The sequence below is a fragment of the Macaca mulatta genome, chromosome 6 (assembly GCF_049350105.2).
Source record: "Macaca mulatta isolate MMU2019108-1 chromosome 6, T2T-MMU8v2.0, whole genome shotgun sequence".
NCBI lineage: Eukaryota > Metazoa > Chordata > Mammalia > Primates > Cercopithecidae > Macaca > Macaca mulatta.
In genome coordinates, this window is record NC_133411.1 from 106,682,376 (window position 1) to 106,707,305 (window position 24,930).

Sequence of the window (24,930 nt, forward strand, 5' to 3'; positions counted from 1 at the left end):
ATTCCATATTCAGAGACCCTTGGTTTCTGCCCATTTTTGAAGTTTGTTTCTTCAGCCTTCCTATTGACAATGAAATTGGAGATTGAGATGAAGAGGAATGAGTAGATTTGAGACAATAGCAAGCGGAGTGAGCATGACTTGGTATTTAGATGGTAGGGAGGAAGAAGAGAAAAAAAAAAGAATCAGGTTTGGTATGGCAACTCTGATTTTGGGCCATTTCAATGAGTTAAACATGGACAGTTTGAGGAAATGCATATTTGGTTTGGGACACTATAGTCAACCTTCATCATTTTGTTTATCTATCATCTGAATACAAATTAGAGGGGAATCTCTAGATGGAAAGAAAACACAGGAGCTAAGAGGAGCAGATATTCTTTCTCTTAGTTGCTCATCAGCTAGAGCCCAGGTGAATGACTTGAACTCAGCCAGTTGGATGATGCTTCTGAATCTGGAATTAGAGATTATTTGACAGTGTCAAATCCTGGAAGATGTCAAGATATATTAGGATTGAAATGTGGCACTTGCTTTTAAATCAGTTTCTCAACCTCAGCACATTTTGGACACAGTAATTCTTGATTTTGAGGAACTGTTCTGTCCATTGTGGGATGTTTAGCAGCTTCCTTGGCCTCTACCCACTAGATGCCAGTAGTATCCCTCGGTTGTGACAAAATGGCTTCAGCCATTGCCAGATGTCTCAGGGAGAAAAAAAAAAATTCCTGATTATTTGTTTGGCAAGAGTAGTTCCAGTGGCACAACTGAGATGGAAGCCAGAGAGCAGTAAGCTTAGGAGTGAGGTAGAGAAGAGTGCAGCCCTGTGGTTACTGCACATCACTCTTTAAAACTGTTAGATGAAAAGTACAGCTGAGCTATAGAATGGTAGCTTGAAGAGAGAAGAAACAAGAGCATGCTTAAATGTGAACAAGGAAGTCAACAGAGGAGGAGAATGATGCAGGAGAGGGGATAATTCATACTTCAATGTCCCTAAAAAGATGGGAGGTGCTGCACACTAATAAATGCTACTCAAGTCAGGTCCCAGAACTGGTCTTGGTTCATCAACTGTTTGTTACTGATTTGTGAGGCGAGGTACAGAAATGGAAAATAAGCATTCAGAAACGTTTATACTAATTTTACACAGTCATTTTGTATTAGTTGAATCTAATAAAAATGTCAGCTTGTATTGACTGAGAATTTTAAAATTTTGGTTCTTTAAAGATAATTTGAGGAACACTGCTCTAAAGCGCAGGTAGAAAGATTGCACTCACATAACAGCAACAAATACTTCATTCTAAGCCAGAAGAAGGAGAAAAGGACAGTACAAGAAAAAGAAAGTAGTATTAGTTTCCTTTTTCTTTTTTTAAATAAAGACATAATAATTATAAATATTTTGAAGCAAAGTGAGATGTTTTGATACATATATATATTGTGTAATGATCAAATCCAGGTATTAAACATTTTTAAAATTGCAAACACTCATTTCTTTGTGGTAAGAACAAAATCCTCTCTTGTAGCTATTTTAAAGTGTAGCATGCAATATTGTTAACTTTACTCACCCTCCTTCTGTCTCTACTTTCTTTGCAAAGTCAGACAAAATGTCATCTACTAAAAGTTAGATGGGAAGTAATTGATTCAATTGCTTAAGAAAATGGAGCACGGAAAAATATGCTGTGAGGTACGAGAGAGTGTCCTGACCAGAGGAACACAGAAAAATGTCTGGTTATTGAAAACTCGTGAGTGGTCAGATCTATGCATTTCCACTGCTGCCAAACAAGATGCCTGGAAAGATTTCCAGAAATAGTTTGGAGAAATGTTGTAGGGTGGGATGCCATGTGTGAGCAAGTGGGAGACAATGTGCCCAAAATATTTGGTGAATACATGCTAATATGTGGGTAATATGGTTCATAAGAGGCTGGTAAGGAGGGGGAAACTTTTAAAGATTATTTTAAATGTTTACACTTAAAACATATTACACACCAGATCAGTGGATGGTGTTCAAGTGTTTTATTTTATCAAACCTTCTAAGAAAGCCATTTTAGACACATTTATAATGTAAAAACTGAAGTCTGAGAGATTAAGTCTCCTTGTAATCATGTAGTAAACTAGAGTAAAATTGGGGCCAGATTTCAGATTTCTGGTTCCCTGTCTTGGACTCTTTTTTAGCTTTATAAAAGCATTGAAAAAGACCTGTAAAACTCCCATTATACTGTAACAAAATAAAGACACATGTTCTTTTCAATAAGAGAGAGTTTCTGGGATGTCTGTGAGTTTTATCAGAATTTTTTTTTTTTCGGATTGCTCATTCTGTCTAGTGTTTCAAATACAAAAGTACACCTGTGAATCAGCTTTAGAATATTAAGTTCATTGTCTTCTAAGAATGCAATTTTACAATAGATTTGACTGCTATTCTTCTCATGTACAGTCAGAAGCATATAATAATGATAATAACACCTTACGTTTATGTACTGCTTCACAGTTTCCTAAGTGCTTTCATGTACATTATCTTATATGAGCTTCATAATAGCTCAGTGAATATATTTACTGGTGCTTTGTTTTATTCATGACTGTCATATTGACATTAGTCATACATATTTTGTTTATTCAGATGGTTGGTTAGCTATACAAAGGTTTAATCAGACAAACAGAAAGATACAGAGCAAAGAGCACTAAAATGTTATTTATAATTCTGAATTGCTTGGTTTCCTTTTTTTATGTGGTTAAATCATCAAAAATGTGCCTTTACCCTATTGAAGAATAGCATTATTTCAATGTATAATCTTTAAATCTAGTCAATGTGCTCCAGATCATTAACAGGGTAATGAATATTTTAAAATTGCAAGCTATTTTAAGGTATTATTTGTGAATTTATAACAGTAAGTATTTTAATAAGATTGAAAAATCTAAGAAAATATTTTTTGAAATTTTGTTTCTCATTATATAGAAAATCCATATCTGTTTAGAAATTTAAAGGAATATAGAATTTAATTAAAATGATTGCCTTTTAATATTAGTTACACTATACAAAGATACTTCATTTGCATTAAAAACGTGTACAATAATATGATATAACTCTAAAGTAATTCACAATTTATTCTTTCTTTAAAAATCCAGAAAAAAATGGTATCTTGAAAAATAACAGAATATGCCAATTTAAAGTTACTCTGTTTTAATTTTTAGGGTATTTAAATATTTATTTTACATAGAAATTAGCTTACTAATTTTTCTCCATTTTTAAAAAATATAGGTTTATAGTAACAGTTAAAAGATAAAGTTTTGGATTTATTTATTTATTTTTATCTCATATTTCAGAGGAAAATTTTTTGAGGAGATTAAACTAAAAATACAAATCAAATCAATCTCCACATTTCCTTTATTTATTGATGTATGTGTTGTATAGTGTGGTCTCATGGTATTTGTATGACATTTGTAGTGTTGAAATATGGCTAACAAATGCAATGGGAGATGTGGATTTGTCATCAAAATATATCTTTCATATTTTTCACACTGAATATTGTTGCCTATACTCTTAGGCTGTTTTAGAAAGTTATCATTCTTTCTGTAGAACAGTATGAAAAGTAGAAACACCACTTTTTAAAAAATTGCCTATATATTCTAAAATTTTTTGTTTATTAAATTATTTAGAACTCTATCAAAATTGTCTTCCAAAATATTATTTTGTAAAATTAACTCTAGTAAATTGTAGATATGTTGGAATAATATTAAAAAGAATTTGACACTTTTGGAAATCAGTTGCTTGTGATTGTATCTCATTAATAGGACAATGTATAGATTATTTTGCCATTTTCAATTTACTAGCAGTGTGGAAAAGAGTTAGCTAAATTTTAGTCATTAGCAAAACAGAAAAGCTTTTGATAATCTCTTAGCATCATGCTAATTAGGTTGAACTATCCCAGAAAATATATTAATGAAGGCTGTAGCTAGGCAACTTAGTATCTGCCCCTCAAAATTTGATAAAATAGATATAATAGGTGTCACGAGGCATAACTAATCACCTAATGTATAAAAACAAATAATGAACTATGTTGTAAATATTCTGAATATACTCTAATTGCTTCTTCCTAACCAAATTCACATTATTATAGAAAATGGTAATACATTTGGATAAAATTCCATAATGTATTTCAATTGTACTCATCAACATATTTAGTGAGATATTCTTTTAGTATACTTTAAAATTCACATAAATTAATAGGAGTTTTTAAAGAGATTGTGAAAAGTAACAGCACTGTGAAAACATACAATTACGGTAAATTTTTATCTTCCCTTTGACAACAAATCTCTCTTGAATTCATTTAGAATTTTAAAACAATCTATCACCTATCTTTGACCATATGGACTGAACTTGATATCCACCAATAGACACTGATGCCTGCAAGTCAACAGCATAAAGAGTGGTAAAGTCAGTTCTGCAAAAGATGAAATGTTTTTAATGTGGTAAGAAGACAAAACTGTTACTGCTTTGTGAGTAATTTGTATAAAATATAGCACTGAGTATCTGAGAAATACACAGATGAGAAAAATTAGCTACCACCTTTTGTTCTGATTCTTTTAATTTATTTAAGTTTTTGAAAAAGGAATAATCCTATATATTTATATATGTTAATCAAGAGACCACCTTTAAACATCTGTCCAATGTCAAAATTTAAACAATGCAACAATTATTTTGGGGACAAAATTGATTCCATTGCTGTTCTGTTACTTATTGTACTAGCTGTAAAAGAGCAGATATTTGACATATATAAATTTATTTTAATAGTTTCATTGAGTCTTTATCTGCAGTTTGTCAGTGTGGCTCCGCAGATATATTCAACCATCTGTTCCTTGGACCTGTGCTTCATGTAACTTACAGGAGTGTATTAATTTTATTGCATCAGTCATTAATCAATCAGAAGTTTGTTTGCCCTGCAGTGTTACCAAAAGACAGACTTCATCAGTTAAAAAAAAAAAAAAAAAAAAAAAAAAAAAAAAAAAAAAACCACTCACTAGCTTGTTAAATAACCTTTTCATTTTTAATATAATTTCTCCTATGTAGTTAACAGTCACAGATTTTGAAAAAGCATATTACAGAAGAGTTTTTGGTTTCTAAACCAAAATTCATTTACCTCAGGGCTTCCATGAGCATTACTCAGAAATATTCATAGACAGTATTTTTAAGAATTCATTTTTTTTCTGACAAAAGAAGTGATACAAATTTACATCTATGTTATCACTTTTGCATCTATTTTTGAAATGATATATTGTGAAACATTCTTAGAATACTATGAATTTATGACTGGAAAAATTTAAATGTTTGAGATGGTGAGGTTTGCCATAAAGGCTCATAATCTCAGTTCTGCAGACTGGCAAATGAGGCATCATCAGAAACAGCATCAGCCCCTCATTAACTGGGCTATTGCCCAGAACTAGGTAATATTGATCCTATCTTTCAAAAATTCATTTCCAACACTTAGACAATTACCTTAGGGTGGCAGCACCTTTTCTTGTGTAGCTCAAATATCTCTGTATCCTTCAGCCTTCTGAGGTTGCTCTTTGCTTTAGTGTTCTAAGATGTTGCCTTGTATCTCCCAGTCTCATGCTGTAGAAAGTCTCATCTAATATTTTAGTGTTTCCTAGGGTGTCATCTCTACCGGGTCAGTCTAGTCTGACTTGCTTCCTACCTGTTATTACTTCTGCCCCTTAAGATGCTAATTGTTTCACGTGTTTTTTCAAATCAGTCAGAATGTTCTTCAGGCTCTTTTATTCTCACAAAGTTTTACTGATACAAAGTTTTTTTTAATGAACTTTTCCTAAAGGTAGGAAGAGAAAAGCAACAGAAGAGGATTACAAGCAATAATATGCAGTGGAATATTAAACATTACCACCCTAAAATGCAATCCAAAACTTCTCAAGATTTCTACTCTTAAGCCGTAACTCTTACTTACATTTTCTTAAGTTGCTAAATATCTTTCTCTCCAGGAATCCCTCCTCCAAGTGCTAAAATCCCCTTTTTATTATTTTATTTTATTTATTTATTTTTTGAGATGGAGTTTTGCTCTTGTCGCCCAGGCTGGAGTGCAATGATGCTATCTCGGCTCACTGCAACCTCCACCTCCCCGGGTTCAAGGGATCCTCCTGCCTCAGCTTCCTGAGCAGCTAGGATTACAAGTGTGTGCCACAACACCTGGCTAATGTTTATAATTTTAGTACAGATGGAGTTTCACCATGTTGGCCAGACTGGTCTTGAACTCCTGACCTCAGGTGATCCACCCATCTTGGCATCACAAAGTGCTGGGATTACAGACGTGAGCCACCACAACCGGCCCCCATTTCTTTCTTATGCAGAGTTACGCACTTCTTCACTTCACCAACTCTAAGCTCAGGATCTGATTTTATACTACCCCAAAATAATGAAGCTGCTCTGTTAAGCAAACAATTATTTATTTTAGGTGCTCACCCTTCAGCATTAATAAATGTCAGAAGCTTTGATATTTATTTATTTCATTTCTCAAATTCTTAACAGTTCTGCCACATGCCAATCTCTATAAACGATAAAGATTTCTTTTCACTCTGCTAGAGCAAGACTTTGTGGTTTTACTATGTAATACATTCACAAGGTTGCACAGAGTCTAGCATTAGGCAGATCTGCTATCTACCTTTGAGAAATTCACTTACCTTTTCTAAGCTTCTGTTTCCTTGTCATTAAAACAAGCAAAGTATATAACTTTTCAGATTGTTGAGAAACTAAAAATACTAAATGAAATGCAAAATCTCAGTAATGGGACCTCTCTCTCTTGTCTATTCTCCTGCTCTCTTTCTCTATTTTCTCAATAGAGGTGTCATTTTACTAATTGGAACTATTTTATTCATCTTAGACATTATATTTCTAATTTCCCAAATGCATGGGGTGTTCTTATTCACAGTACAACAAATTATTGAACCAGTCAGATCCGTAGCTTGAGAAAACACCTTCATTGGCTGGGCATGATGGCTCACACCTGTAATCCCAGCACTTTGGGAGGCCAGGGTGGGTGAATCACCTGAGGTCAGGAGATTGAGACCAGCCTGACCAAAATGGCAAAACTCCGTCTCTGCTAGCAATACAAAATTAGCCAGTTGTGGTGGTGCATGCCTGTAATCCCAGCTACTTGGGAGGCCGAGGTAGGAGAATCACTTGAACCCAGGAGATGGAGGTTGCAGTGAGCCAAGATCATGTCATTGCACTCCAGCCTGGGCAACAAGAGCAAAACTCTGTCTCAAAAAAAAAAAAAAAAAAAAGAGAAAGAGAGAAAGAAGGAAGGAAGGACGGGAGGGAGGGAGGGAGGGAGGAAGGAAGGAAGGAAGGAGAAAAAGAAAGAAGAAAGAAAGAAAAGAAAGAAAGAAAGAGAGAAAGAGAAAAGAAAGAGAAAGAAAGAAAGAAAAGAAAGAAAGAAAGAAAGAAAGAAAGAAAGAAAGAAAGAAAGAAAGAAAGAAAGAAAGAAAGAAAGAAAGAAAGAAAGAACGAACCATCTTCAACTTTGGTTCCTGCCTTCCTTGATTGCTTGGAGTCAATTTTTGGTCTCTGTGTTAAAAAACCTGCTCAAGCTCTGAAATTTTAAATTCTTCAGGAAGAATGAGACTTTTAAAATTGATCTTCTCTCCAGTTAACTGCCATTTTTCCCCTTTCTTTTGTTCCTCTTTATAATAGTTGAATTTCAACTTCTATCTCCTTAGCTTGTGATTTTTAATTGTTGTCAGATGGAAGCTCTGGATTAATTAATTCCACCAGATGGCCCTTTAAAACTCATGAATATTATAGTTAAGGCATTATCCTTGCTCATAAGACAACTCTAGTAATAATATTTTGTGCTGTATCCCTGGTTCTGAGTCTCTGTTCTCCCCAGCTTAAAGTTGGATTTAGGTCTTGATTAAGTGGCTTATAATTACTTCCATTTGCCTGTGAGCAAGAGTTGGTTAGCACACTGTGTCTTACTTTACACTCACATGGTGTATTTTTGCCAATATTTCTATGCTAATTGTTCTCAATTTCCCATATTTAAAAATTGGGTGTAATTTAAGGCCTCATATAGACTAATTTTAAAAAGTAGAAGCATATGATAAACATATTCCAGAAAATCTCTTGGATTATTATTTTATCAAATGCTTCATGAGCATAACCACTTTTTAGGAGGTAACCATTAGAGAGTGACATCAGCAAGATGGTGGGATAGAAGGTCCTACCTCTAATTCTCCTCATAGAAATACCAACCAGAAACTAGTCACTGACAATAATGCCTTTGTGAAAATCCCAGAATCTGAGGGTGAGGCATCATTAAAACTGCAAAAAGCCCCATAAAGCCACATTAGAAAAGTGAGAGGAATACTTCCCCCTTCACTGTGTTTTCCCTGCCCCAGTCTGGCACAGCCCACACTGAGAGATTTCCTTAGGCCTAGAGTTTGTCCAGTGGGGAAAGGAAAGCCCAAGAATAATATACAGTTTTCCAAGCATATTGACATACCTTCCGGAAAGGCCACTTCTATCCTTCACAGAGAGCACTGGGGAAACTAGAATACTTGCAGTCACGTAGGAACAAAGAAAGGGGGTGGGTTTACAGCAGTCAGCACAAGGATCTTGGCAGAGGTATTGTATCCCTGCAGGCAAGGTGATGTAGCCAGAATGCAACCAATAGCTCCGCCTACCCTCAGAGTTGATTCAGTGGCTCAGTACTACCCAGCTGGGGTCCGTAGTCAATGGTCCAACCCAACCTTGGAGCATTGCTACTGGCTTTTCTTGAGCAGGTAGCCCATTCAGCAACCCTATACAACTGCAGAATATAGACTGTAGTCCTGCCTGACCAAGGAACCCAAGGAGAAATTCTGCCCATTTTCAGAGCCCAGAGTGTGGTTCTGGATTGGCAGGAAGCCAAGTCAGAAGCCCTGTTCAATCGAGGAGCATAGCCTGCAGATGCACCTAATAAGAAAGCCTGGTGATATGGTTTGGCTGTGTCCCCAACCAAATCTCATCTTGAATTGTAATCCCCATAATCTCCACATGTCAAGGGAGAGACCAGGTGGAAGTAATTGAATTATGGGGCTGGTTTCTCCCATGCTGTTCTCGTGATAGTGAGTGAATTCTCACAAGATCCGATGGTTTTATAAGGGGCTCTTCCCCTTTCACTTGCCACTTCTCCTCCCTGCTGCCCTGTGAAGAAGGTGACTTACTTCCCCTTCACATTCTACCTTGATTGTAAGTTTCCTGAGGACTCCCCAGCCATGCTGAACTGTGAACTGTGAGTCAATTAAACCTTTTCCCTTTATAAATTACACAGTCTCAGGCAGTTCTTTATAGCAGTATGAAAATGGACTGATACACCTGGTAAGCAACCTTCCTGGCCATGGAGCAAAGCCCTGCCTTGCTGCAAAGCCCAGTCTCCTCCCTGTGGAGCCCAAATTAAGGCCCTGCCTAATTACAGAGCACAGCCCAGGCACAAAGCACAGCCAGTGATTCCACTCAAATACAGAGGATAGCCTGTTGTTCTGCTTGATTCAGGAGCCCAGGCTATAGCCCCCTACAAATGCAGGGCACAACTTACAGCCCCTCCTAAACTGGAAGCCCAGTAGTGACCCCAGCTGGCCACAAGAGCACAGCCTAAATCTGAAGCACAGCTAGCAGACCACCCAACTATGGATTTCAGACTTTACTCCTGATTTCATAGCACAGTGACTATGCCCAACTAGATACTCTGATAGTAATTTTGCCTACCTACAGATACTACTAGCTAACTTATTCAGAACTTTAGGCTGGACTAACTGGCAAAAGTCTTTCCCCGCCAAAGCAAACCTGTAAAGGCTGGAAGAAATGGCCATTTCCTCAGATGTGTAGATAACAACACAAAGATACAAGGATAATAAAGAGTCAGGGAAATATGACATCACCAAAGTAAACTAATAAAGCTCCAATAATGGAATCTGAAGAAATGGAAATCTACAAACTGACTGACAAATGATTCAGACTAATTATTTTAAAGAAGTTCAGTGAACTACAAGTGAGCATAATAGATAACTACATGAAATTAGGAAAGTAATGTATCTATAAAATGAGTAGTTCAACAAAGAAATAGAAATAATAAAAAAAAAACCTCAAACAGAAACCTAGAGAATAAAAATACAACGCCTGGACTAAGAAACTCAAAGGACAGTTTCAGACTTTATCAAGAAGAAATAATCAGCAACCTGGAAGACAGGTCATTTGAAATTATCTGTCAAGAGAGCGAAGAGAATAAAAGAACTAAAAAAGTGGGGAAAGGTCTGGGACTTATGGGAAATGCTCAAGTGAAACAATATCTGCATATGAAATCCCAAAAGGAGAAGAAAGAAAATGGCACAAAAATATAGTTTAAAGAAATAATGTCTAAAAGTGTTTCAAATTTGAGGAGGAAAATGGATATGCAGATTTATGAGGACAAAATGTCCCAACATAGCTTGAATCTGAAAAGGCCTACACCAAGAAATACTATAATTAAATTAACAAAGTCAGGGACAAAGAAAATCTTGAAAGCATCAAAAAAGATATGCAAAGGACCACCAGAGTACCAGTGTATTTATTATTTTTTATTTTTTTGAGACAGAGTCACACTGTCACCCGGGCTGCAGTGCAGTGGCATGATCTCGGCTCACTGCAACCTCTACCTCCCAGGTTCAAGTGATTCTCCTGCCTCAGCCTCAAAAGTAACTGGGATTACAGGTGCCCAGCACCATGCCTGGCTAATTTTTTTTGTATTTTTAGTAGAGACGGGACTTCATGATGTTGGCCAAGCTGGTCTCCAAATCCTCACCTCCTGATCCACCCACCTCGGCCTCCAAAGTGCTGAGACTATAGATGGGAGCCACCAAGCCCAGCCCAAAGTACCAATGTATTTCAATTAGACTACCAATGTATTTCTCAGCAGAAACCTTGGAGGCTAGGAGAGAGTGGGATAATATATTTAAGACAGTGAAAGAAAAAACTGGCAACCAGAATATTATATCTGGCTAAGCTGTCCTTCAATAATGAAATAAATATAAAAACTCAAAAGGTGATGGGAGTTCATTATCACTAGGCCTGTCTTACAAGAAATGCCAAAGGGATTTCTTCAGATCAAGTGAAATGACTCTAATTAACAACATAAAATCCTATGAAGGTATAAAACTCACTGTACAGGTAAACATATAGTTAAATTCAAAATTCTGTAATATTGTAGTGGTGGTGCCACTTTCATTTCTTATATAAAAGTTAAAAACATACATATTAAGAATAACTATAATAATTTTAATGGAAAAACAAAATAATAAAAAGATGTAAACTGCAGCATTAATAATATAAAATATGAGAGAGGAAGTAAAAGTATAGATGTTTTGCATTCAATCAAAGTTAAGTTGTTACCAATTTAAAATAGAATGTTCAAATGGTAAGATGATTATGTAATCCTTATTGTGACCACAAGTAAATATCTGTAGTAGATACACAAAAGATTAAGAAAAAGGAATAAAAGCATACCACCAAAAATAAAATAAAAATTTAAAAGAATCATCAAATCACAAAGAAAGATAGTAAAAGGAATAAAGGAACAATTAAAGTATAAAATATTCAGAAAACAATTCTAAAAATGGCAATAGTCCTTATCTCTCAATATTTACTTTAAATGTTAATGGATTAAATTATCCAATCAAAAGACATAGTGTATTTGAATGGATTAAAAAGCAAGATCCACTGATATGCTGCTACAAGAGATTTTTTTAGACTTAAGAACACATGTAAGTTAAAACTATAGAATGGAAAAAGATATTCCATGAAAATAGTAACCAAAAGAGAGCACAGATGGCTATATTTATATCAGATAAGATACACTTTAGGTGAGAAATAGTAACAAGAGACAAAGAGGATCCTTGCATGATGAAGAGTGGTAAATTTACCTAGCAAATATAACAATTGTAAATAGTTATACACTGAACATCAGAGCACCTAAATATATAAAGGAAATACTATCAGAACTGGAAGGATAAATAAACAGCAAAACAATAGTAGTAAGGGATGTTAATACCCTCTCTCAACAATAGGTATATAATAAAGAGTGAAAACACCAAAAGGTAAACCATGGATTTGGACAACACTATAGACCAAATGGACCTAACATATATACAGAACTTTATCCTTGACAACAACAAAATATACCATCTTCTCAAGCATGCGCAGAACATTTCTACATAATAAATCACATATTAAGCTACAAAATACATTTCAACAAATTAAAAACTTTGAAATCATGTCAAGTATTATTTCCAACAACAGTGGTGTAAAATTAGAAATCAATATAAGAGGAAAATTAGAAAATTCACAAAAATGTGGAAATAGTACAGTCTTGAACAACCTATGTGTTAAAAGAAATCAAAAGAAAAACAAAAAATATTTTAAAAAATAAAAGTACAACACATAAAACCTTGTAGGATGTAGCAAAAGCAGTCCTGAGAGGGAAATTTATAGCTACAAATGCCGAATACCCATGTGACAAAAGAATTTGTGCATGACAGACACCCTAGACAAGTGTTTATATAACAAACCTGCAAATGTTCCCCTGAATTTAAAATAAGTAAAAATAAAAAAGAAAGAAAAACCTTAATATTGCACCTTCAGGAACTAGAAAAAGAATAAACCAAGCCCCTGATTAGCTGAGGGAAAGACATACTAAAGACTGCAGCAGAAATAAATAATAGAATAGAAAAATAATAGAAAATATAAACCAAATTGGGTAGGTTTTATGCAAAAGATAGGCAAAATGGACAACCTTTACCTAGACTAATCAAGTAAAAACAAGAGAGAACTCAAATGAATAAAATTATAAATAAAAGAGAGAAAATATCAGCCAGAAAAAGTATTTTTATGAAAATCAAACAACTACTGGTGTTACTTTCTATATGTTTTTATAATAGCAATTCATTTAAGAGCTATTTGTGTACAATTCTTTGAATAGCAAAATTGTCGTTCACAATTTGCTTCATTACGTCGCTAGACAGGCTTTTATTAAGATCTGCTATGTACCTTACAATTGATACTGCAGATATAAAAAGGATCATATGAAAGTAATATCAACAATTATGTTTCACAAATTGGATAAGCTAGAATAAATGGATACATTCCTAGAAACTACAATGTACCAAGACTGAATTATAATGAAATAGAAAAATCTAAACTGATTAATAAAGAATAAGGAGATTGAATCAGTAATCAATAGTTTTCAAATTGATTACATGTTGAAATAATCTTTTGTATACGTTGAATTAAATATTTTATTCTTAAAATTAATGTCATCTGTTTCTTTGTAATTTTTAATGTGTCTACTAGAAAATTTAAAATTCTGTATGTGGCTTGCGTTGTATTTCTATTGGACAGTCCTGAGTTAGTCCATCACTTGCTGGTGTCTCAGATGTATTTTATTCACTGGTGCACTTGTAAGTAGTGTCATTATTCACTAACCAGTGAACTTTCAAAGACCTTTCCACTTCCATGTTGACTGTGAGGGGAAGCCCAGGGAATGAATTATTCACTTTGTAGCACTGAGCAAGCATTTAGTGGATCCCAGGAGGAGGGTTGAACCAAGGGCAGTTTTAGACAGACAAGTCTCTGACATCGCCTCTATTTTGAAGGGTTTAAAACCTTGCTTCAACTGAAGCATGTACCATTGTGTTTCCTCCTGTTGCCTGGTTGTATATTTACTCTCAGAAACAGTCACTGCTTTCCAAAGCTCATGTAAAAAGCTGATTATGTTTTACTAAAATTTTTAATTGCTGTTATTTTGATTCATTTTGACTCAATATTCTCAATATTAACGGATTTCTAGTACTAATCATTATTTTTTCAATGCTTTTATCTTTCCTGCCAACGTAATCTTCCCAAGGGAACTTAAATATTTTCCATCAAAGCAACAATAATCAAATGGCAAATGAGACTAACATTTGTTAGAAATGGAACTGACAGCAAAATCAAAGGTAATTAACCAGGCCAGTTTGGCATGGGGAAATTATTAAAATCTTAACAAGATTAACAATAGATTTGTTGAAAGTCCAGGAGCCAGTGCCTTTTGTTTTGTTTATTACCTAGTTTGATAATGTGCTCCTTGTCAGGGACAGATAGTATTGTACTTTGGCTATGACTGCCAGGACTAACGGAATTGGCTATTTAGCCCTTCATCAGGGTTCTGGGAAGATGAATTATAAAACTGATACAAGCTATGCTCTTAATGCAGCTATTCTGATGTTATACTTCATCTAATTCAATATTTATTCATCTAGAGTAATCTTAACACCAAAATAAGAACTCAACTCAAAGAAAATATTTGAGTTTTTTACAGAAATACAGAAAAAGCATTTTGATGAAAATCAAACAACTGCTGGTTTTACTTTCTATATGTTTTTATAATAGTAATTCATTTAAGAGCTATTTGTGTGCAATTGTTTGAATAGCAAAATTGTCATTCAGAATTTGCTTCATTACCTTGCTATACAGGCTTTTTTATTAAGATCTGCTATGTGCCAATCACTAGGCTAGGCTCTGTGGAAAATACAAAGAATCATTCTTGGCTGGGCGCATGGCTCACTCCTGTAATCCCAGCACTTTGGGAGGCTGAGGCGGATGGATCACCTAGGTCAGGAGTTCAAGACCACCCTGGCCAACATGGTGAAACATTGTCTCTACTAAAAATACAAAAATTAGCCAGGTGTGGTGACAGATGCCTGTAAACCCAGTTACTAGTGTGTGCTGAGGCAGGAGAATTGCTTGAACCCGGGAGGCAGAGATTGAAGTAAACTGAGATCACGCTACTGCACTCCAGCCTGGGTAACAAAACAAACAAACACAACCAAACAAACAAAAAAAAACAAAACTCGATTTAAAAATTTTTTTTTTTTAATTTTAAGTTCTGGGATACATGTGCAGAACATGTAGGTTTGTTACATAGGTATACACGTGCCATGGTGGTTTGCTTTACCCATCAACCCGTCATCTACATTAGATATTTCTCCTAATGCTATCCATTCCCTAGCCCCCCACCCCCAGACAGGCCCTGGTGTGTGATGTTCTCCTCTCTGTATCCTTATGTTCTCATTGTTCAACTCCCACTTATGAGTGAGAACATGTGGTGTTTGGTTTTCTGTTCTTGTGTTAGTTTGCTGAAAATGATGGTTTCCAGCTTCATGTCACTGCAAAAGACACGAACTCATCCTTTTTTATGGCTGCATAGTATTCCATGATGTATATGTGCCACCTTTACTTTATCCAGTCTATCATTGATGGGCATTTGGGTTGGTTACAAGTCTTTGCTATTGTGAACAGTGCTGCAATAAGCATATGTGTGCATGTGTCCTTATAGAAGAATGATTTGTAATCCTTTGGGTATATATCCAATAATGGGATTGCTGGGTTAAGTGGTATTTCTGGTTCTAGATCATTAAGGAATCACCACGCTGTCTTCCACAAAGGTTTAACTAATTTACACTCCCACCAACAGGGTAAAAGCATTTCTATTTCTCCACATCCTGTCCAGCATCTGTTGTTTCCTGACTTTTTAATGATCGCCATTCTAACTGGTGTGAGATGGTATCTAACTGTGGTTTTGATTTGCATTTCTCTAATGACCAGAGCCTTTTTTTAAACATGTTTGTTGGCTGCATAAATATCTTCTTTTGAGAAGTGTCTATTCATATCCTTCACACACTTTTTGACAGGGTTGCTTTGTTCCTTGTAAATTTGTTTCTTTGTAGATTCTTGACATTAGCCCTTTGTCAGATGGATAGATTGCAAAAATTTTTTTCCATTCTTTGGTTACCTGTTCACTCTGAAGATGTTTCTTTTGCTGTGCAGAAGCTCTTTAGTTTAAATAGATCCCATTTGTCAATTTTGGCTTTTGTTGCCATTGCTTTTGGTCTTTTCGTCATGAAGTCTTTTCCCATGCCTATATCCTGAATGGTATTGCCTGATTTTCTTCTAGGGCTTTTATGGTTTTAGGTCTTTTTTTAAGTCTTTCATCCATATTGAGTTAATTTTTGTATAAGGTGTAAGGAAGAGGTCAGTTTTCTGCATATGGCTGGCCAGTTTTCCCAACACCATTTATTCAATAGGGAATCCATTCCCCGTTGCTTGTTTTTGTCAGGTTTGTCAAAGATCAGATGGTTGTAGATGTGTGGTATTATTTCTGAAGGCTCTGTTCTGTTCCATTGGTCTAAATATCTGTTTAGGTACTAGTACCATGCAGTTTTGGTTACTGTATCCTTGTTGTATAGTTTGAAGTCAGGTAGCGTGATACCTCCAGCTCTGTTCTTTTTGCTTAGAATTGTTTTGACTATGTGGGCTCTTTTTTGGTTCCATATGAAATTTAAAGTAGCTTTTTCTAATTCCCTAAAGAAAGTCAATAGTAGCTTGATGGGGATAGCATTGAATCTATAAATTACTTTGGGCAGTATGTCCATTTTCACAATATTGATTCATCCTATCCATGAACATGAAATGTTTTTCCATTTTTTTGTATCCTCTCTCATTTCCTTGAGCAGTGGTTTGTAGTTCTCCTTGAAAAGGACCTTCATATCCCTTGCCAGGTGCATTCCTAGGTATTTTATTCCCTTTGTGGCAATTGTGAATGGGAGTTCACTCATGATTTGGCTCTCTGTTTGTCTGTTATTGGTGTATAGGAATGAAAACTCCATTTTAACTGGAGAAAAAGAAATGAAGTCAAAGTGATTAAAATGCCTTTTGAACAGTATAGAAATTGAAGAAATTCAAGAGACCAAAAAGGACTGAGGTGTTGCCATAAACATGAAATATTTTAGTCTATTCAGGCTGCTATAACAAAATACCATCAACTGGGTCCCTTATAACCAACAAAAAATTGTTGTCTCACAGTTCTGGAATCTGTGAACTCAAGATCAAAGTGTAAGCAGATTCAATTTCTGGTGAAGGTGCCCTTTCTCATTCTTTTATCTGTGTCCTCACACATTGGAAGAGGTGAGCTAGCTTTCTGTGGTCTCTCTTTTTCTATGAAGACACTAATCCCAATTATGATGGTTCCACCCTCATAACTCAAATACCACCAACAGGTCCCACTTTCTAACACCATCAACTTGAGATTTGGATTCCAACATCTGGATTTTTTGAGGGGACACAAACATTTAACCTATAGCATCAAGGGAATACAAGAGGGTCAGACTAGAGGGAGCTTACATGTTAATTTAGGCCTGAGATGTTCCCTCACACTTAGAAAACTTCAGCTGATAAATGATGTTGCTATCCAGAGATTTTCCCCTGATACTTGATAACAAAAGAATAACATGAAGTACACCTCATGTTGGCAAGGTTGTCAGTACTTCCTGCTGTAACCCAAGTGAGGATGACAGCATGTGCACTCTTTGTTACATATATCACATGTCTCATGCTGACAACTCATTCTGATTCTTTATAATCAATAGAATTTTGTCATTTTTCAGTCAGGCTCTGAAATGTCCTGATTATTTTAGCCTTAATGGAATACCCCCTACTTTCCGTCAAACCCTAAGAATCACTTCAAGAAACACTGAGAATGGGTTTCCAAGGAAAGAACATTTGGATGCCTTAATCATACATTATCAACCCCAGGACATACCCAGAAGGACCCCTAAAATATGAGCTTTATGTTTCTTCCTGTCTTTTGTTTGTCATCTCTCTTAATTAACAAGACTTTAAGACTTAACAGCAATCAGTTTGTGTCCTGGAGAGAGTAGAGTGGTTGAAAGCACAGACTCTGGAGCCAGACTGCCTGGTTTCACATCTCAGCTCTAATGCTTACAGGCTCTGTGGCATTATGCAAGGTTTCATGAATTAATCTACAGTAATACAGTAATATGAGAATTGCTCTTGTCTTTATGTTACACTGAAATAGGTAGACACTCTCATGAAAATTTTTTCAGAGATCCGTATATGTTTATTTTAAGCATTTTCTCTTAGGTAAAGTTTAAAGCAAAATCTTGCAATAAAGGGTAAAGTGCTTTTATAAATTAATGTATTATTTTACAGCAGTAATATTTTCCTAATGATTAATATAATCGATATGTATAATTAGTTATTGTTTAATTTTAAAACTTCAAGTTTACTCTAAGTCTTGAAAAAAAGGTTTGTGCATTCAATTATTTGGTTAAACAGATACCTAGATGAAGCAAATAATATAGATATTTTCAAAGTGACTCATTCCCAGTAAGGCTTACTTAAATAAATTTTATTTTATCACAATCATCAATGCTTGTATTGGATACATTTCTGTCTGTCTTCTCTTCTGTAGGGCATTTAAGCAAGTTAAGGGAAGGCAACCCTACTTGTGGCACAAAGAAATAAAACTATCATTAATGTCAGAAAGAAGCAACACTGTATTTTATGTCGAGAAACACACAAAAAAGGGATGAAATAATTACTCCCATTGCAACTCATATCAAACATTTTTGATACCATAATTCAAGAAAAACTGGTCAATATTATCTGAGTACTAAAACTGACAATTAAAAAAAAATTCTATCTGCTAACGCTAGTTTCTACAGACATAATACCATTCAATTAGAATAAGTTACAAGTTAATGAAGTCAATTACTATATTTCTACATTTAAATATATTTTATATTTCAGAATTTTTAACTTCAGGAAAAATTTTCTTTAGTTTGTCAAATACATTACATAATTTAAGCACATTCTCAATGTATTTTGTACATATAGTATTTTTAAAGTCAAGTTTTTATTTTGGAGTAGTTTTAGATATACAGAAAAGTTGCAAAGATAATTCAGAGAGTTCCCACATACCAGACACATAGTGTTCCCTATTATTAATATCTTACATTAGTATGATACATTTCTCACAAGTAAAGAACCATTATTGATACTTTATTCATATTTTTCTTTGTTTTTACATATGGTTATTTTTTATGTTTCAAGACTCGATTCAGAATATCAAACATTATATTTGGGATATTCTTGACTATGACAGTTTCTTAGACTTTCTTAGTTTTTGATGACCTTAGCAACGTGAGAAGTACTGATCAGGTATTTTGTAGAATGTCCCTCGATTGCAATTTGTTTAATATTATTTTCATGAATAGACTGGGGTTATGGGTATTGGGGGAAAAGACCACAGAGGTAAAGTGCCATTATTATCACATCATATCAAAGTTACATACTATCCACATGATTCACCACTGTTGATGTTAATGTTGATCACCTGGCTGTGGTAGTGTTTGTCAGGTTTCTCCAATGAAAAATTACTCTTTCCTCTCTCATTTCTATACTTATTTGAAAAGAAGGCATTATGTGCAGCACACACTTAAGGAGTTGAGGACAATGTGTCTCCATAAATTATTCAAAAATTCTTCTACATGGGAGTTTTGTCTTATCTCCTTTATTTATTCATTGAATGATACTTATATCAGTATGAATCATATATATTTTGTATATTAGTATATTTTGTATAAATATTACTATTTTATATAAATATTACCTCATTTATTTTGTTGTTCAAATTGATCCAGCTTTGGCTGTTGGAAGTTCTTTCATTTGCCTCTTTTGTCATTTTAACATAAGCACATCTTTGTGTGTGTTTGTGTGTGCGTGCCCACACACTGAGTACCTCTCAATAGAAGTACCTCAAATAGAAGTCTGCATACTTCTACCTACTACATCTTGGTATCAGAGTTGCCAAGACAAACACAATGCAGCCAAGCACTGAATAGAATAATGCTTTGCTCACATAGAGAAGAGACAGAGCAAAATCAACTTTAGCTGTGGGCATTGATTTCTCATGGCCAGCAAGCTCTTTCTGGGAGTTGACACATTCAAAAAACTATAAACAAACCAAATTTACCAGTGCATTAAACAAACTATTCACTGTGATCAAATGAGATTCATCCCAGGGATGCAAGGATGGTTCACTGTACACACATCAATAAATGTGACACATCACATTAACATAATCAAGCAAAAAATTATACGATCATTTCGATAGAGGCAGAAAAAGCATTTGATAAAATTCAACATGACTTGGTGATAAAAACTTTCAAAACTCTAGGTATAGAAGAATCATACCTCAACAGAATAAAGACCATTATGACAAACCCACAACTAACTTCATATTGAACAGAAAAAAGTTGAAAGTTTTTCTCTAAGATGTGAAACAAGACAAGGACACCCACTTGAACTACTTTTATTTAACACAGTACTCAAAGTCCTAGCCAGAGCAATTAAGCAAGATAAATAAATAAAGGACATCTACATTGGAAATGGGAAAATCAAACTGTCCTTATTTGCAGCTAACATTATCTTATATGTAGAAAACCTTAAAAATTCCACTGAAAAAGAACAAATAAAAGAATTCAGTAGAATTGCAGGATATAAAATGCTACAAAAGTCAGTAGCATTTCTGCATGCCAGTAATAAACTATCTGAAAAAGATATCAAGAAAGCAATCTCATTTACAATAGCTACAAAAAAAAAAACCTGAGAATAAATTTAACCAAGAAAATGAATAACTTTTACAATAAAAACTATAAGATACTGATAAGGAAATTGAAGATAATACTAATAACAAATATGAAAAGATATCTCATGCATATATTGAGAGAATTAACCTTGTTAAAATAGCCATACTACCCAAATAAATCTGTAGATTCAATGAAATTTCTATCAAAATACCAATGACATTCTTCACACAAATATAAAAGAAAATCCTAAAATTTGAATGGAGCCACAAAGGACCCCTAATAATTTATAATTTTCTTTTGATTCTTTCTTAGAGTATCATTTTTTGTGCTTACATTACCCATTTATTCTTACATGATGTCTACTATTTTATTTAGGGCACTCACTATGTTAATGACAGTTATTGAAAATTCCTTGTCTAGTAATTTTAATATCTGTGTCATATTATTCTGGTTCTGATTATTGCTCTGTGTCTTTAAGCTGTGATTTTTCTTACCTTTGGCATGAATTATAATTTTTTTACTGAGAGCAGGGCATACTGTATCAAGTAATAAAAACTGAGTTAAATAGCAGTTGTCAATCTGGCTGTTGGTTGAACAGTTAAATGTGTTGTAGCTATAGTTGTCAGATACTTCAAATTACTTAGCGTTCTTGTTTTTCTCCTGCATCTTGACTTAGGTTTCCCTAAGTTGTATTCTCAAAGTAGAGCTTGTGCTAGAAGCTCTTTCAGCTATAATAAGCTATTATAATAGTGGAACTTTGTTAGTGCTATGGTAAGGCAAGAAATAGGAGAATGTTTTGTAATATTCTGATTAAATCTCAGTCTTTATGTGAACCTTGCGTCTTGGAGCTGTGAACTTCATAAGTGTTTCTGCAGTAGTATCGCTTTATCTTCTCCTGTTTCTTACTTTCTTGGCTGGCTGCAACCTTCTTAATCTTTTTCCTTGAAGCCCTAATGTCTGTTGATTATAGTGGTGTTTTTTTCCCTAGATGGAGAAGGAAAGTTCAGGGAGACTTAAACCTGATGACTTCCCTTTCCCAGCTGAGATAAGGCTCTGGCAAAGTATTTTTCTCCAAAGAGTAGTCCTTTGTTATGGAGAAGCTGTTGGTACATTTTTTAACTACTTTATTATCCCCTCACCTAACCAAAGCCATGAGGGGATTTTAATTCTATAAGAAATCAGTGAAGTTACTAGAAGTAAAGCCCACAGAAGTATGGGGGGGCCTTTCCAACTACAACCCCAAGAGTTTCTCACTCTCATTCTTGTCCACACTTAGTCTGCAGAAATTTATCACAATTGCTATTTCTGTTTTCCTACCAGTTTATGGCTTTAGAAGTGGCTTCTGTTATAACTCTCTGGATGCTTCTGTCTCTCTAGATGTTTGAAGAAGCCACACTGAAATCTCAGTTCTTTGATAGGTTCAAGAAAACTCATTGATTTTCAGTTTATCCAATTTGTTCCTGCTTAAGAACAGGAGTGACGACTTCCAAGTCATATGTTAGAGCTGAAACTGAAAGTCATATACTGTTTTCTTAATAGGCTATATTTTTGTTACAGTTACTGTTCTAATGTCAAAAATCTGAAAAGATTAAATATTTTATGTTTTAGTTTTAATGTATGGATTATTTCCTATGTTAGAACTAAATTATAGCTTCTAAGAATATATTGCTAGTATTTTGTAAGGTAAACTTAAAACTGAAGTATATTCCGTTTATCACTCTCATTTTTATTTTCCATAATAAATAGGTAAAAATTTCCCTATCCTATGAGCTCTGGAAAGCAATATGCCAATAAAAAAAGACTAATGTATTATATTAGTACACTGTAGTATCATTAAAACATAGTAATTTGCATATATATAAAAATCAGATAGTCTGAGATTGGAAGCATCTGTTTAAAACCTCTGATTGGATTACTATTTATTTGGCCTGCAAACTGGGGCTTCATGAACCTGTCAGCATAAGAGATTACGTGAAGCATGAAATATTCAAACTTTTATCTCATATAATCAAATATGAACAAGGAGCTCTGACATTATTATCATAATAGATTTTGCAAACATAAATTTTAAAAATCTAGTAAAAATGGAGTTAGAGATATGGCTTAGTTAAATGTTTCAATTATTGATTAAGGTTTGTGTTAGGTTACAAAATAATGTCTAAAGTGGCACAAGAAACTTTTATAATGTAAATCAATAGTAGTAATCAGAACAACAGCAGCAACGATAACAAAAGAAATCTCTTATTACAGTAGGAAACTAAGCAGATATGAGCAGGGCAGGCGATGTCCCCCATCCTCCCAGAATATCTGCTGACCATCAGGTAATGGTCAGGGAGTTGTTATACTGTCTCTTAAAAGTAGTATTTGGTCACAGCCAGCACCAAGGAAAGGCAGTCTCCCAATAGACAGAAAACACCTGAAGCTGGTGATCAGCAGCTTCCTGAAAAGATCTCAGGAGTTGGGCAAGAGGGTTCAAGCATGCACACTGAGAGGCAAAATGGGGGAATTTAACCAGTATATGACCTTCCTCTAGCAATGCTCAACTGGTAAGGGACAAATGCCTCAAATGAGCATGCACACAACTTCAGTAAACACACAGTGCATGTGGCCCCACCCAAGTGCTGGCATGTCACTGCATATGCAGACAGCCTGCCTCAAGAAAATAATCAAGGGAAGAAAAACAGAAACCCCAGAACCATGCCAATGTATAAAACCCCAAGTCAAGGGCTGAACAGTGCCTTTGGATCTCTCAAGTTGCCCTCTTGGCCTTCTTCCAAGTATACTTTACTTCCTTTCATTCCTGCTCTAAAACTTTTCAATAAACTTTCACTCCTGCTCTTAAACTTGTCTCAGTCTCTCACTCTGCCTTATGCCCCTCAGTCAAATTCTTTCCTCTGAGGAGGTAAGAATCAAGTTGCCGCAGGCCGACAGTGATTTCTCACTGCTAACACTCAGATAACTCCAGTTTTAAATTTTAGAAATCAAAAGAAAAAAATGCACAATGAAACTGATTCATTGAAGAAAACCAACTTTGGCAAGCTTTGCTTGTCAATGTTCTTTTACAATCTTAGGGTTTGCAGCATTCTTTCAATTCAATGCTTGCTTAAAGTTAAGGAAGAATGAAAAAAATAAAAAAACAAGAATGATGCTTATCTTTAAATTCCTCTGAAATAAACGTAGACTTATTGTCCGTACCATAGTGTGTAGCTATGATACATTATATACTATTAGCAGAAAGCCATGCTGGTTACTGGAATGATGTGAGATGAAAAAATGGAATTTGGGCCTTAGTTAAGAAGACTCTACCACAATCAAAACTTTCTCCTTTAATATCTATTCTGATAGCAAATACATGGCTTTGAGCAATTCCTGGTTTTTTTTTTGTTTTTTTTTTTTGGTTTTTTTTGTTTGTTTGTTTGTTTTTGAGACGAAGTCTCACTCTGTCCCCCAGTTTGGAGTGCAGTGGCATGATCTCGGCTCACTGCAACCTCTGCCTCCTGGGTTCAAACAATTCTTCGGCCTCAGTTTCCTGAATAGCTGGGATTAAAGGTGCACCCAACCACGCCCGACTAATTTTTATTGTATTTTTAGTGGAGATTGGGTTTCACCATGTTGGCCAGGCTGATCTCAAACTCCTGACTTCAAGTGATCCACTTATCTCGGCCTCCCAAAGTGCTGGGATTACAGGCATGAGCCACCTTGCCTGGCCAAGCAACTCTTCTTAATGATTTCTTTTAAGAAAATTATTTGCCAAATTTTATAAATAATGTAGTTTATTTATGGTCTTTTTAAATATTTGGAGAAGAACATTATAACAATTTTTGCAATGTATTAAACAGCTAACTATATGTCAGACACTCCAGTAGGCACCTACTGAATAATTATTACTATATTTTTAGTACTATTATTTTCCAAACATGATATTCGCTTCTGTTACTGGAAAGGGGTCCTGATCCAGAACCCACGAGTGGGTTCTTGGATCTCACACAAGAAAGAATTTTGTGCAAGTCCACAGAGTAAAGTGAAAGCAAGTTTATTAAGGTAAAGGAATAAAACAATGGCTACTCCATAGACATAGTAACTCTGAGTGCTGCTGGTTGGCTATTGTTTTTGTTATTTCTTGATTAAATGCTAAACAAGAGGTAGGTTATTCATAAGTTTTTCTGGAAAGAGGTGAGAAACGGAACTGAGTGTTCCTCCCAATTTTAGACCATATAGGGTAACTTCTGGATGTTGCCATGGCATTTGTAAACTTTCATGGTGCTTGTGGGAGTCTCTTTTAGCAGACTAATGCATTATAACTAGCATGTAATGAGAAGTGAGAATGACCAGAGATCACTTTCATTGCCATCTTGGTTTTGCAGGTTTTGGGTTGGTATCTTTATGGCATCCTGTTTTATCAGCAGGGTTTTTGGGACTTGTATCTTGTGCAGGCCTCTTAACTCA

General features: G+C 34.9%; 1 long non-coding RNA gene across 1 annotated transcript in view; it reads left to right on the forward strand.

Annotated features, from left to right (window-relative positions):
- The window catches only part of LOC114678700 (uncharacterized), an 81,988-nt gene that overhangs the window by 36,340 nt on the left and 20,718 nt on the right, over nt 1-24,930 (forward strand). The window contains exon 2 of the long non-coding RNA XR_003730162.2: nt 4,312-4,449. This is a non-coding gene — a long non-coding RNA (uncharacterized LOC114678700). The remainder of the gene's footprint in view (nt 1-4,311; nt 4,450-24,930) is intronic.